Here is a 14,116-nt window from a genome sequence, read left to right as displayed (position 1 = left end):
CTAATTGTATTTCATCAATTTACCTGGTAATTATCACCACATGGGTGATTGCTGCCCAATATTAAATTTGTGTGATTTTCTTTGAAATATAAATAAATATTGTATTGGCACCCACCGGCCTGGTTCATGGGCCATTGTGACCCGGGGTATTTGTAAAAGGGGGTGTGGGACGGGTTAGGAGCCAGCTCAATCCGAATTCTAGGAAATTCAGTAAGTGCTTTAATTGTGCGCTGCATCCTAGGCTAGTGGCAAGAGTCCTGGTCTGGTGTGCGACACCCGATTATAATCCTTCACACCAAACCGCCACCCCCACTCCTCCCCCCCCGGATGAAGTCTCTGTGGAGTTCTCTTGTCTTTTGGCTAGAGTCCTTATTTCCACTAGTTCTATCCTAATTTTGTGTGGGCACCATTGTTCCATGTAATCACTCTGTAGGTAGTTAAGGGCTGTGCCCCAGTCTGTTCGGAATCTCTCATGTTCCCCTTGGATATTGTGCATGATCCGTTCCATTGCGACAAACAACCACACTCTTTGTAGCAATTCATAGATTGTCAGTGGGGTCCTCTGTTTCCACTTCTGGGCTATTGCCAGCCATGCCGCTATTAGCAGCCCCATAGCAGCTTCTGTGTCTTGGTCATAAGCGTCTCTCTGGGATCCCAAAGCCCACACAGCCACCCCTACTCCCCCAGGCCTCCTGCTCCCGCAAACATCTCTTGCATTTATGTTTTGACTTCACCCCAGAATTGCTGAATAGCCGGGCAGTCCCACCAAATATGTCTCCAGTCCTCCGCACTCCCTCCAGCATTTTTTTGAGGTTGTTTTGTACATTGCATGGAGTCGTTCTGGGGTGTAATGCCATTGTACTAGAATCTTCATCCACATTTCCCTGGTCTGAATTTCTCTAGTGAGTTTGGGAATTGCCCCCCAAAGATGTTACCAGTTCTCTTTAGAGTAGGGTGCCCCCGAGGGTTTTTTCCCACCCCTTTGTATATTGCCATTTGACTTCTTCAGATTGAGTGTTCAAGAATTTGTAGGTGTCTGACACACACTTTTTTTGTGCCTGTGTGAGTCATAAGGTACATTTCGAACGGGGTTAGTTCCCTGGTGGCTGCCTGTTTGATCCGTGGGGACTGCAGCCAGTGGTGTAGCTTTTCATATTTGTATTGGTCTTTCGTCATCTGTTAAGCAGAAACCTGTGCAGTTCCCTCTGGGACCACTGCAAAAGATTTAGGACTACAGGTGTTTGGCAGTAAACCCACTTGGTAGCAGTCTGTACCACACAAATTCACTTGGTAGCTCTGGCTGAGCAGTCCTACTTCCCTCAAGAAGAGTTAGGCAGTATACAGAGTATTCACAATAGAGAAAGGCAAAGTAACACCGTGAATTCAGAGTCAGTAGGCCGGATCCGCTTTAAGAGGATCGAAACGAAATGTGTCCAAGGTCACACGGGTGCAGTGCACAATAGTCTTGTAACGGTTCAAAAAGAAGTTGGACCAAGGAAAGGGACCAGTTAGAGGGTCAAGGCGGCCAGCCCAGTCCAGAAGGTTAAGGAGTTATTATTACCTTGTTGCAATCTTTAGAAAGGGAGGCCTGGCGGACACAGTACCTTAAAAGTGGGGAGAACTCTCCAACGTGGGCAGTTGTTCCTGGCAGTGGATGCAAGTCGGTGCTTCGTCCGGGGGAAGAGAGGATCTCGTCGTGGAGGAAGACAGGGGTCCGTTGCACTGCCAGGGAAGAAACCAGCCGCCAAGTTTCTCAGGTACAAGGAGCGGTCCGTTGATTCGCGGTTCAGTGGTGAGTGGCTATCCAGCTGCCGGGGTGCTTGGCACGGGCAGTTCGAACACAAACCGGGCTGGGGTGCGAAGAAAGAAAGGTAAACTGGTTGTGCCCACCAGTCAGGGGAAGAAGCCTCTCCAGCCGGGAGATCTTCTCTGTCGTCGGGAAGTGGTGAGTCGGTTCTGCAGGGCTCCACCGGTGGTGTCGTCGTGGTAGGTCGGCTCAGTTTCTCCCTCGTCGGATTCTTAGGTCCTGTGGCGACTTCTGAAGTTCCAGTCCCCAAAGCCCTGCTTTTATGCAGAAAACCCCCATTCACTCAGCCTAGCTGTCACTCAAACATGCTAAGTGGTGAGCCGGCCGGCTCACCACTTGGGCCAATCACACGAGTGCCAAGGTAACTCGGTCCAGGGTGCCTAAACCTCCTCCCACAACCCCTGTGGTACCCAGACAGAGTGGCACCACTTTTGGAGGCTTCTGTGGAGAAGCCCGCCAAAAGTGGAACAAAGGGCTCGACTTGGGTTGGAGTCACAGAAGAGAACACAAACGCCATTTTAGAATCGAGTCTTGGCAAAAAATACCAACCGGAGAATTAATATAAATTAAATAAACCGGCGGTATGTTCGAGGCTATGAGAATTAAATAATTAAAGTTGGTAGCCTCGAACAATGGGAAAATCCCATAGGATAATATTCGCGGTCGAATATAAAAAGTAGTTTCCACTGCCACCAGCCAAAACTCGATCAGGGGGGACGGAGACGTGCCCCCTCGACTAGCAGACCCCGGGGCAATCGAATTTCCCCGACCAGTACGTCCACAATATGATGGTTTGTACTGGTTTCTGTTAATAATTTGGGACTAGTAAAGCCAATGGTGACTTTACATGCCCTGGGAGACAGTAGTCAGTCCCAGGGTATGGAGTCTATGGTGGGGTGTCACTATGACATCCCTGTGTTACTGCACGGAGGGTGCTGTGTAACACACATAGGAAAAAAACATGAGACCCTATGGAGTAAAGGACCCCATAGCCCATAAAACATATTACCAATCAAAGGAATACCATTAATCATGTCCAAGAGTGGGAGAAAAAGAGTCTCACTCTTGGCAGGAGGAAAAAACAAACTCCAGAAATCCAGCAAAGCTGCTGGGGGACTCACTAGGTTCGGAAATTCAGCCTAAAGAGAGAATTCTCCCTAACATCATCCGGCCTATCTGCACCTCACATTCTTCATAGGATCTAATTTCATGTACCTGATATGTGTCTCCTATCTTGTCACACCAAGCCTCTTCCCACTTCTCCTATGCCACCTTTTCCATACCCTGGGGGAATTCTGGGTTCCTGAACATTGGCATAAAGACGCGGGGTCTTTTGTTGGTGTTTCTTTTTTTGTGGCTTTATCCCACATTTCTAGCGTTGCTTTCATTACCTCGCTTATTTGAAGATTGGGGTGTCTGTATTGTTTCCCTTTCCAGAGCATGTGTCGGAGGTGGGTAGTAGATGATGCTTTATCTTGAGAGACCCAGATTTTTTGTGAGTTCCCGGGATCCATTCTCTCAGAAGCCATAGTTGGGCTGCCTCATAATACTTGCGAAAATTTGGGAGAGCACAGTCCCAGTTATGTCTCTTCGCTCTGAGGACTGCTCTAGCCACGCAGGTTTTTTTTTTCCCCCTCCCCCATATGTATGCCATTATGGTATCTGGTCTTTCCATCTAATGCCATTACATCTAATGCATTTTCTGGGGGGGCTCGGGTGGGGGCGGGGGGATAAAGGGTTAAACAGAAAAAAAAACAGAAAAAAAATGCATTAGATGCAAAGTTTTTAGATGGAAAAAATTTGATGGAATGGCATTAGATGTAATGGCATTAGATGGAAAGACCATAAACCTGCCATTATTATTTTGGACAGAGATTTAAAATGACGTCGGTATTTTAACTGGTAACGCTTGAAATAGGTACAGAACTCTGGTAAGGACGTTCATTTTTACAGCCGTGATCCGGCCCAACCATGAAGTTGAAATGGGGTTCCATCTGTCCACGTCCCGTTTAATCTTCTCAAATTGTTGGGGATAGTTCTCTCCATAGAGTTCATCTATCCTGTCGGTCAATGTTCTTCCCAGATACTTCACCCGTCTGTCTGCCACTTTCAATTGTAGTGCTGAGGCCTGTTGTTGGATAGAACCTCTGTTGCCTGCTAAAATTAGTATTTCTGATTTTTGTCTATTGAGCTTAAGCCCTGACAGTGCACCAAATGTCTCTATCTCCTGTAGGAGGAGCAGCAGCGTCCTCTCCGGGTCTTCCAGCGACACTAGCATGTCATCTGCATATGCCACCACTTTATGCGACTAGCCTGCCATATCTATGTCTTTCAGGACCCGTGAATCCCTTATTCGCGCCAGAAGAGGTTCCAAGTAGATCGCATATAGGAGCGGGGAAAAGGGGCACCCCTGTTTTGTCCCTCTCTCGATCTAGACACTGTCGGATATCCCTCCGTGTACTGCTGTGCGAATGCTTGGGGAGACCGCGTTGGCTCGTATCATGTTGATGAAAGATTCCCCCATCCCCATTTTTCCCAATTTGTGGAAGAGGAGCATCCACTCAAAGCGATCAAACGCTTTCTCCGCGTTTAGAGCTAATAATATGGCTGGCGAGTGGGTGATCCCAATTTTTTCTATCAGGTGGATCATTCTTATGTTGTGAGTCTGTCTATTAGGGACGAACCCTGATTGATCCTGATGGATTAGTTTCGGAAGAACCTGAGAGAGCCTATTGGCTAATATTTTCGTATATAGTTTGGCATCTAAATTAATTAATGCTATCGGGCTGTATGAGCTGGGTAGCTCTGGATTCTTCCTCGGTTTATGGGAAACTAACAGTTTTGCCTCATTCATGGACTGGGTTATGGTGCCCTTTTCTTTGAAGGTGTTAAAGAGTTTTGTGAGGATTGAGGTAAGTATGTCTTGTAGAATAGTGTGGTATAACCGTCCGGGCCGGAGGCTTTATTTTTGGGCAGTTCACCGATTGCTTTGCTTACCTCATCTTCGGTTATTGCCCCATCTAAGTACTGCTTTTCCTCTTCCGATAAGGTTGGGAGAGAAATAGCGTTTAAGTATGTCTCTTGTTCCTCTCTGTTGGGGTGGTCTGAGGAGTAAAGGGTCTGATAGAATTCTTTGAATGTGTTCCCGATGTCCGCCGTACGGGTCATTGTTTGCCTCTTGCTGTCTAGCAATCCTTTTACTGTTTGACTGTTATGTTTTTCTTTTAACTGCCCTGCCAGGAGCTTGTTTGCCTTATTTGCCTTGACATAATACCAGTGTCTCAAATGTAGGTGGTTTCATTCCACTCTTTTGGAGCAGATGGTTTTTAGCTGGCCCTGGACATGTCTCAAAGCTTTCTTTAATTTGGTCGACTGTTTTTGCACCATCTGCTTTTGAATCGCAGTTAATTTCTCTTCTAGGTCTATTTCCCACTGGCAGTTCTGTTTGTCCCTCCTTGCTTTGATGCTATGAAATGTCCCATGGCTACCACCTTAAATGCTTCCCAGAGGGTCTCCCTTGATGTCTCGGGTAGGTTATTCCAAGAGAAGTATTCTACTATGCCTGCCCTGGCTAAGTTCCCCAAGACCGGGACCTGGACAATATCCGATGGCAGCTTCCACCTCCAGAGCCCAGACTGTCGATGGGAGAGAGAGACTTTCACCCAGAGCGGTGCGTGGTCGGAGAGTGATATCGCTCCAATCTCAGTATGTTGAACTTTCCTCAGGAGGCCTACTTCGAGACCCATACATCATCTATCCTGGACATTGTGTTGTGGACGTGTGAGAAGTGGGTATATCCCAGTTGTTGCCCTTTCATGCCCCCCCCATACATCTTCCAGTGAGAGTGTTCCCATTTTCACTCGCAAGGCATTCAAATGGGTTCCCTGCCCTTGTGGTCTGGTGCCTGATCTGTCTATATTCAGATGCCATGCAAGGTTGAAGTGTCCTCCCAACACCACCTCCCCTGAGGCGAAGCTCTGTAGTTTATCCTTGTCTCTTTGAGGAAACCATCCTGTCCCGAATTCTGGGTATATATTGGTGCTGATGTCAGGGGGTATCCCTCCAGTTGGGTATTTACAAAAAAGTACCTCCCATGTTTGACCGCGTATGTGTTGTGTATTTGTAGGTTAGGGAGTTATGGAAGGCTATCGGGACCCCTATCCTCTTCTCCTGCTCATTTGCCTGGATAATTTGGTTGTACCCTTTCAGTCGTACCTTCCCTTTGTCCTTACTCTTAATGTGGGTTTCTTGGAGCATTATAATATCACATTTCCCCTTTTGGAGGAAGTGTTCAACCTTTGGCCTTTTTACCGGGAGTTAACCAGACGTTATGTTAAGATTTTTACCCCCTTCTTTGCATAGTTGGAGCCTTCCCTCCTGATATTTCTCTTCCCCTTTTGCCGGTGCATTCACCCTTCTGGATCGCCACCCCACCCTTTCCTTCCCCCCCATCCAAACTTTTCAACCCCCACCCACCACTCCAATAACTGTCCTGAGGAGGGCCCTGGAACCTATGATCTCTCGGGCGTGGAGCCCATCGCACCATGCCCTCTATACACTCATGGATAACCTTATGGGGAGTCCTAAACCCCACGTAGATTCCTCCAATGGCACCAGGGTTGTCTCACCCCTTCTCCCAGCTGCCCCCCCTGCAATCACCTGGAAAGTGGATACTTGCTCCCTGTGAGTTCCTGAGTTGTTCAGAGGGATAGACCCAGGTGGACGATGAAGGTTCATCCTGCAGCAGACTTCCAGTGTTAGTGTAGGTCCCATTTCTTTTTGTTGGGTAGTCAGGTTTTCCTGTTAATTGTTTTCCATTCCCAAGGGGTCCTCCGTGAGGCAGACTGTGATCTCCTGCTTACCGGGTCCCCTTCTTGTTCTTGCAGGTTCATGATCTGCAGTCCTTCGTCTCAAGGTTATTCTTTGCAGCTTCCTTCCCATGAAAAGAGCAGCCCAAAGGGGAAGGTCCATTTGTACCGGATTTGTTTTGCCACTAGTTCTTTTATTACCGGGCCCATCTCTCGCTGGTTCTGAAGTGTCAACTGCGCTAGATCCTGATGGAGGTATAGGATGTCCACACCGTTCATCCGAATATGATCCATTGTCCTTGCCTTTCAGTAGGATCTGCTCCTTTTGGGAATATGACGCGAGTGCGACCAGGACATCACGGGGGAGAGTTCCCGGTTAACCTGTTCTTCGTGGTCTAACCCCTGTTTATTCTATCTATTGGAATGTCGGAGTCCTCTTCTAGTGTGAGGATGTCTTTGAAAACCTGCTGGACTGCGTCTTTGAGATCTTTATCTTCGACTGATTGCGCCATATTCTTGATCCTGATATTCGATCTACGTGAGTGGTTTTCTTAGTCCTCACACTGGATCTCAAGATTATGGGTCAGGTGAACTAGATGCTCCTGTGTCTGTGTTTTGTTGTGCTTCCTTCTCTAGGTGTTCATGATTTTTTTCTGGGGTGTCGGTTCTGTCCCCGAGATTTGCCACGTCTGTTTTTATCTCCTGTACTGCCTGTTTCAGCTAATTTTTTATGGTTTCAAATTGGGTGTGGACTGAAGTGATAAATTGGGCCTGAAACTCCCCAAACCAGGACTTCCGGTCTTCTTTTGTGGCCATCTCTACTCGTACCTTGTCTGGTCTGATCCTGCACTTTGGTCTATTTGCATCTTCCCTCTAGGTTGTGTTATGGGGTCTGCTCGTCACAATTGCGCCATGTTAGGTTCTTGTCTTGGGGTCTGCGCTGCGGCTTGTGGTTGTTTTCCCTTGGATTTTGACATGGGTGCCGTTCTTCGCCTCGATCCCTTTAAGGGCAATCTAAGAGGACCTCAGGTCTTTATTGGCCCCCTTCTGGGCCTGGTCCGTCTCCCTTTGATGTGTTGCTTTTGGCCCAACTCCTGGCTTTGTGTTTAACCTGCCGGGATCTCAGGCCTTGGCGACTGTTGGGCTTTGCGGGGTCGGCGTATTTACATGCCGTGATCTCAGTACCCGTACTGTGGCCCTTTTTTCCTGGAGGTGCGTGGTGGGGGTCTTCGCGAATAGCTCCTTAAGTCCATTATCTGTCTGCTAGGGAGCCCTCCCCACTCGTATGGGTCACGTGTACGGACCAAGCCCCTGGGGGCCGAGGGGGGGGTCCGACTCTGTGACTCTCAGGGCCCCCTTTTTGGCTCTGCTGTGTGTGACCTTCTCCATAGGGCGTTGGGGTGACTCGAGGGCTCCTGTGTATGTCCCTGGGCCCGGAAAAGTATGCTCTTTGTAGTGTAGGTCCTTGTATTGCTTCCTATGTTACTGGCTGTATGTTCGGAGGGAGAGGGGGATTGGGGTATCACGTTGGGGCTCCTCTTACCATATCCATGTCTCTTTCGGCCCCCTCGCAGACTGCAGCAAGGATTCCTTTCCCCTTTTTCTTTTTTATGTTACGGATGTGCGCTTGTGAGCCCTTGCAGTCCGCTGTCTGATTTCGTGCTCCCGACGTTCTGGATGCCAGAGATTTATTTATTTTTTGGGGGTTTTTTTGTTGGGGATTCTTCCCTTTTCCCCCTGTGGCTGGGGCCCGTCCGCTGGATATGGTTCGAGAATTAAGGAATTCCTTATGTTACGATGTCCTTGGAGTCCCTATCGTCAACGCATACCGCCCCTGTGGTACCTGCTCCGTGTTAGTGTTGCCATGGCTGGTCCGGCTGCATGAGGTTGTGTCTTATTCTTTCCTCGAGGTTCCTGGACCTGCTGAGTGGGCGTGCTCGGTGGGTTCTGCACTAATGATGTTGCAATTCTGTTCCCGCTCTCGGGCCTCTTAATGCTTGCCGTCTGACTTGGAGGGCGAGTCACCAGGTTTGCTAGCGGGTGACTGTGGGAGTCCCCCGTGTGGCTTTTCGGTCCCGCTTTCCTTTGCCTCATTTCGCTCTTCAGCATGATCGCCTGGTGGTCTGTACCACTTTGTCGCTTTGCCATCACTCCCGGTATGGGGCTTTCAGAGCAAAATATCTGCTTCTTTGTCTTTAAGTGTATCGGCCCGAGGCAGAACAGAAGACTGGGTGATGCTCGGACACGTCTTCCCCTCGCGGCCACCATCTTGCAATCCTCCCTCGGTCATATTTAAGGTAGGTCGTTTTATATTTGGTGTGTCTTTTGATAGCTGCGGTATACCACTTGCAAAATGTGTACCATTGTTTCTGATGCACTTCTGCACCACAGTACTCCAAACCTCCTTGTAGCTGGATTGTTTTATCAAGCTGATATATCTACTTTCGGGAATGTCCTTTAATATAGTACCATTGACCCAGATACTTCCATATGTCTTTCGCACGTCGGTTATGTTCTTTAGAAAAGCTGGACTTTTTAAGAGAAAGTGGCACATGCTTGATCTGACCTTTTCCCATTCTCAGAGGGGTAAAACATTGAAATGTTAGTTTTGGCAAGCCAGGAGGAGGACTTGGGCCAGAGAACATGTTGTGAAAAAGTTTTATTTAACTTAAACTCCTTTCTAGCCCTATTGCTAAACTATACTATGGTGCTAGTAAGTAGTCAAAAATCCTCTGTCCAAACATATCCTCTAAACTGCCACTTAGAAAATCTATGAAGGGAAAACTGGGCAGGATGCCCTGCCCTCAGACTTGTTCACCCTAATCCGTCTCTGGCCTTCTAGGAATACCTTGTGGTTCTGGATCCATTGGTTATCCATACAAAACAATTCTCCCTGGTTTAACACTTCTTGACAATCTGTCCAAGTTCCATAAGTTTCTTAAGTTTACAAAATATTCTTTCTGAAAAAAAAACAAATGTCCAAATTGCTTTAGGTGGAGGGATATTTGCCTGATACCTCTCCACCACTTGGGTTGGTTTCTCCCCACTTGACTCACGTCTTCTGTGTCTCTGTGCTCCCCTCAAATGTGTTCTTCACTTGGTTTATTGGGCCCCTTTTTTCCCCCTTATATTTCTGTCACAATGTATCACATACCCCCCCTTGGAGTATTCATCACCTTCTTTCCATATTCTTCTTGTGCATTTCTGTGAGCCCGTAACTCTTGTTACTTGCTCTTCATCTCTGGGCTTTTATGCCCCTGATATGGGTTTGGGGCTAATCCTTCCTTCCCCTTTTCCTCTGTTCTCTCCACTGTAAGGAAGGCATGGTATCAAACTGAGGACAGGCACAAGTGATCACAGTTCAAGGGTGTTTATTGAACTTCAATGGGTTGGTTAAACGCCTATCTAATCTGAAGTCCAAGATTGGGAGCAAGCAACGACTATCAACTAATAACGCAGTCCTAGTGGAGTCCCAATCAAAATAAAAGGGCCTATACTAATAAACGTATTGCCAATCCTTACTCCTACATACAAATGGTGTGGGACAGTAATGTATGCAAAAAGAAACATGTTCATGAAATGATATGTCAGGATAGCTAAGCAGTTGATTTACCTTCCCCACGTTTTCAGCACAGGACAAGGTGGCATGCTCAAGCTTCACTCACACTCTGGCTTCTCTGCCACAAGGATACAGTTTAAAGCACAGGTATCGGAGCCTTCTGACAAAGTCTCTTTCCCAATAGCAGTCTTGTTCCAGAGGGCCTGACGTAACAAACGAGCACCAAAGTTCCTTTCTTAATCAGGAATTTCACATTCACAAGTTTTACAATTGGTCTCCTTCGTTCGGGCTTAGACCATGGATCTCCCCCCTTCGGGTTCGTACCGCTTTAGCACAATGTTCACAATTTGTATCAAGAATCGAAGACTTTGGATTGTGCGATGGGTTTTGCTTAAACGGTTCCAGGGCCACTGTTTCATTTCTGATTATTTTTACTTTCGCTTCTGCCACTTCTCTAGATAGCTTACAGAGACCTTTGATTGAGCACACCTGCGGTGCAGGGACCACCCTGTCACTGGTATTGTATCTTTTCACTGTTAAAGTTCAAACATCCATAAGCTATTAAGCTTTCCTTGCGTCTTTCCTCACATGGGTTGCCAATCTTCGTTCTTGCGCTGTTTATACAATGTTGCCACTTGCAACCTTGATTTCAACACAGACCGCTCTTGCATCGGTCTCCCCCAACTCAACGTCTGTGTTGATCTTTATGGCGCTACTTTGATCCTGGAGCCAAGGGTGTTACCACAGCGGCTGCTGCTCCTCCCCTGCTTGGATCCTGGAGCCAAGGACAGTACCACCAGAGCGGCTGCTGCTCCTTCCAGACTCTCAGCCATGCAGGAGGGCTCCGGGTATCTCCGACACACAATGCAGGATTCTTCAGTCTGGTTTCCTGGCATTATGGTTTTTAATCTGAAGGATTCTGGAAAGTAACAGTTTCCTGCCGGAAAGGTCAAGGGTATTTCCTTCCTTGCACACCCTTCTTGGTTTGCCGTCTTTCTTCCCTCGTTCAGCTGCCATCTGGAAAATATTGTTCCTTCATGTATTTTGCCTCGCTCAGTGTTCTCTCGTGCTATGCCTTTTATCTGTGTGGGGAAGTTTAATGGAAGTCAGGTGTGAGTGTTTACCAGTAATGGCCTGACCTTGCCTGACCATTGTAGTGGGATATGTCCCCTACACTGCTCGGGTGAGCATTTTTCTCCAAGAGCGGGCTGTCCATGTGAAAGTGTTTGTGAAGGGTAAAGGGATTGGGGGGTTAAAGTTCCCACATATCCTACTGGGTAGGATGGGGGGGGGTGTGTGAAGGTGTCCCACTCGCAGACAGAGGGGGAGAGGGGGATTTCTTACACCTTCCAGATACCAGCATTGTCTTGAGCCAAACATCCAAAGGCACTTTCAATATTATTTTGAGTCCCACAGCAGAGTGTAGCATCACTTTCTCCGACTGCCATGTATGCAGAGAATGCCATGGGAATGGGAGCCATTGTCCCTTGCGGTGAGTCCCTTCCAGTGATGACTTGCTTTCCGAAACCCCTAGGGAGGGATTTGCTGAGCGGGCTCACTTCGCTAGTCTCAAAGGGGATGTCTTCCCCCCCCCAGGGAAGAAGGGACAAAACTTCCAGATTCATCAAAGTACAGCAGCTTTGCTGCTCCTCCAGTCATCCACACTAAAATGTTGCAATAATGTTTTGGGCCAGACACTGGTTCAGGTCTACTGCTTGGCCGTTCTGGGCCTAGGGGCGTAAGCAGGAGGGCTTTTCCTAACTGCTTTCATGGGCATAGTTCACCCTTACTTGGCTCACCATGACACTGGAATGCTCACAAACCTGACCACTGCTGAGCCATAGACCGGCTGCGTGTCCTTAAGTACTGTGCTCCTTGTCTTTATTCTTCCCCATAATTGTAAAGCACTCAGTTGCTTCCACAAGCTAGCTCCGTGCTCAATAAATACCCTAAAATAACTCTTCCCAGAAGCACAATCCTAGGGTTTTCTTCAAGAATATAAAAAATAAATTGATTACTATAGCATAAATGAGGAACCCAAAGAATTTGAGGTAGTTTTACTCGTTTTTCAGGGAGGGTTTGCAAACGTGGTAAAATCGGATTTCGGACATGTATCCCCTAGCGTATGTTGTGGGGAGGGCCTAGGAAAGTAAGTAGAAAGGCCTTGCCCTCTGTCTTTTCTTGGGCAAGGCCTCAACATGCCCAGGCTCGGCATGCAGGGAGTATATTCCAGACATACCACCTAGCGCGAAAAACGCCTCCCTCCCGCGATCTTTTTTTTTGCTGCTGCATCCCATAGAATATAGTAGGCTCCCATAATAAACTAGGTTCAATTGTACTCTCAGCTCCTCCACGTTTTTCCCTCTTATACCTTTCTGAGCATCTTATCTATCCCCCGCCCTCATCCCAACTATCTATCCGACCAAAGAGAAGGAGACCGGGTTGCACACACCTGGGGGTGGATGACCGGTTAGGCTGACCAAGTCCCATTGTGAAGATAGGAAATGGTGATAAGGAATACATTTATAGGAAGGGTAAGATTGAAGCGCAGATGAGTCAAGTTACTAGCATTCCCTTGCAAAGACAACAGGGAAACGGGACAGCTCTAAGTGAAACTGTCGAAGACCTCACTAAAGTCACATGTGCGTCAAGCGTTAGAGCTGTGGTTGCACCGATATATTGGATTCAGGTAAAAACATGACTAGACAATATTAATAATAATAATAATGTGTCCATTCAAGCAATCATTTTCTGGCACTCCTACAGTCCTCCTTGCTGTCCATTCTGAGCAACAATTTATCCCCACTTGTAACAACCGTTGAGACCTACAGGGTAAATACGACTGTTGCATAGTTAAAATAAATGCTCATATGAGGGCGACACACGGGTCAATAACGATGCCAATTCCCTACCCATTTAGTGTGGTGTATGAATGTAAGTGCTTTCAATACATTTGTCAAATAATCTGGTGGGGGTTTCAAGAGTGCTTTATCAGAACTGTCAAGAATAACACTTAAATAGGAAAACCAAATAGATGGGTTACAATTTGATTTCTTCAGAAATTACATTTTGCTTTAAAAGTTAATTTTCCAATTGACCCAAGGGACTTGCCTCAACCCACAGACCTTGTTGCAGCGAGCCTCCCAAATTGGCATAATTTGTCTTAACTGATTTGAGGGCACCAGAGGAAATCGCAATAGCACACGTCCGAGTTCTTGAGGCTGCCACACCCTGGCATATGGATCAGTCATGCTTCCCGACTGACTCGTAAATCTGATGCACAGATCAGTTTGGGTAAGATCAGCTCAGATGGTCGAAAGAAAATGCCCCCTGTGCAAACTACCCTATCTGGCCCTGCCACTAGCGTTAACTAACTTAATAAACCAAGGAATGATTGGTCTCTCTCTGTGCAGGACAAATCTGATACTGGTCATTGAAGAAAATGCAAAAAGACCGCAAATGTTCTTAATCTGTCACCTCAATTGAGCTCAAGAACCAAATTTGACTGACATGCATCACATATACTTATTAACGCCACTAAGCTCAGTGACCATTATTACTATTCTCATTATCATCATAATTACGATAATCGTGCCTTTGTTGGGACTCCATGCCAGATTCCTCTTAATGATAGATAATGTAATAAGTGTTCCTATTCAAAATTCGGACCCTGGACAGGTGAAGAGCTGGGTTGATGAATTGGTGAGTAGTAGACCTTGTTTGGATTACAACATCTGTCCTGCAGGCTGAACACATGACTGAAGTGAATGCTTCTTTCACTGAGCTATCTTAGTGGAATCTCCGGTCCATTTGACAGGTGTTCAGGCTCCCTTTTCCTCTCGCCCTCCTTTCCTGCACACAAACGTACAGTGCCTCTGTTGCTTGAGCTAAAAATGCAGAAACTGGCCATATGCAGCTACTGAAGCATGTAGGCATTACTTG

At 47.1% G+C, this 14,116-nt stretch overlaps 1 protein-coding gene across 1 annotated transcript in view; it reads left to right on the top strand.

Moving 5' to 3' along the window:
• The window catches only part of CEP120 (centrosomal protein 120), a 1,008,936-nt gene that overhangs the window by 416,386 nt on the left and 578,434 nt on the right, over positions 1 to 14,116 (top strand). The gene's annotated exons all lie outside the window — the stretch shown is intronic.

The sequence above is a fragment of the Ambystoma mexicanum genome, chromosome 6p (genome assembly GCF_040938575.1).
Source record: "Ambystoma mexicanum isolate Mex_15411 chromosome 6p, UKY_AmexF1_1, whole genome shotgun sequence".
Classification (NCBI taxonomy): Eukaryota; Metazoa; Chordata; class Amphibia; order Caudata; family Ambystomatidae; genus Ambystoma; species Ambystoma mexicanum.
This window is presented reverse-complemented; position numbering and strand designations above follow the sequence as displayed.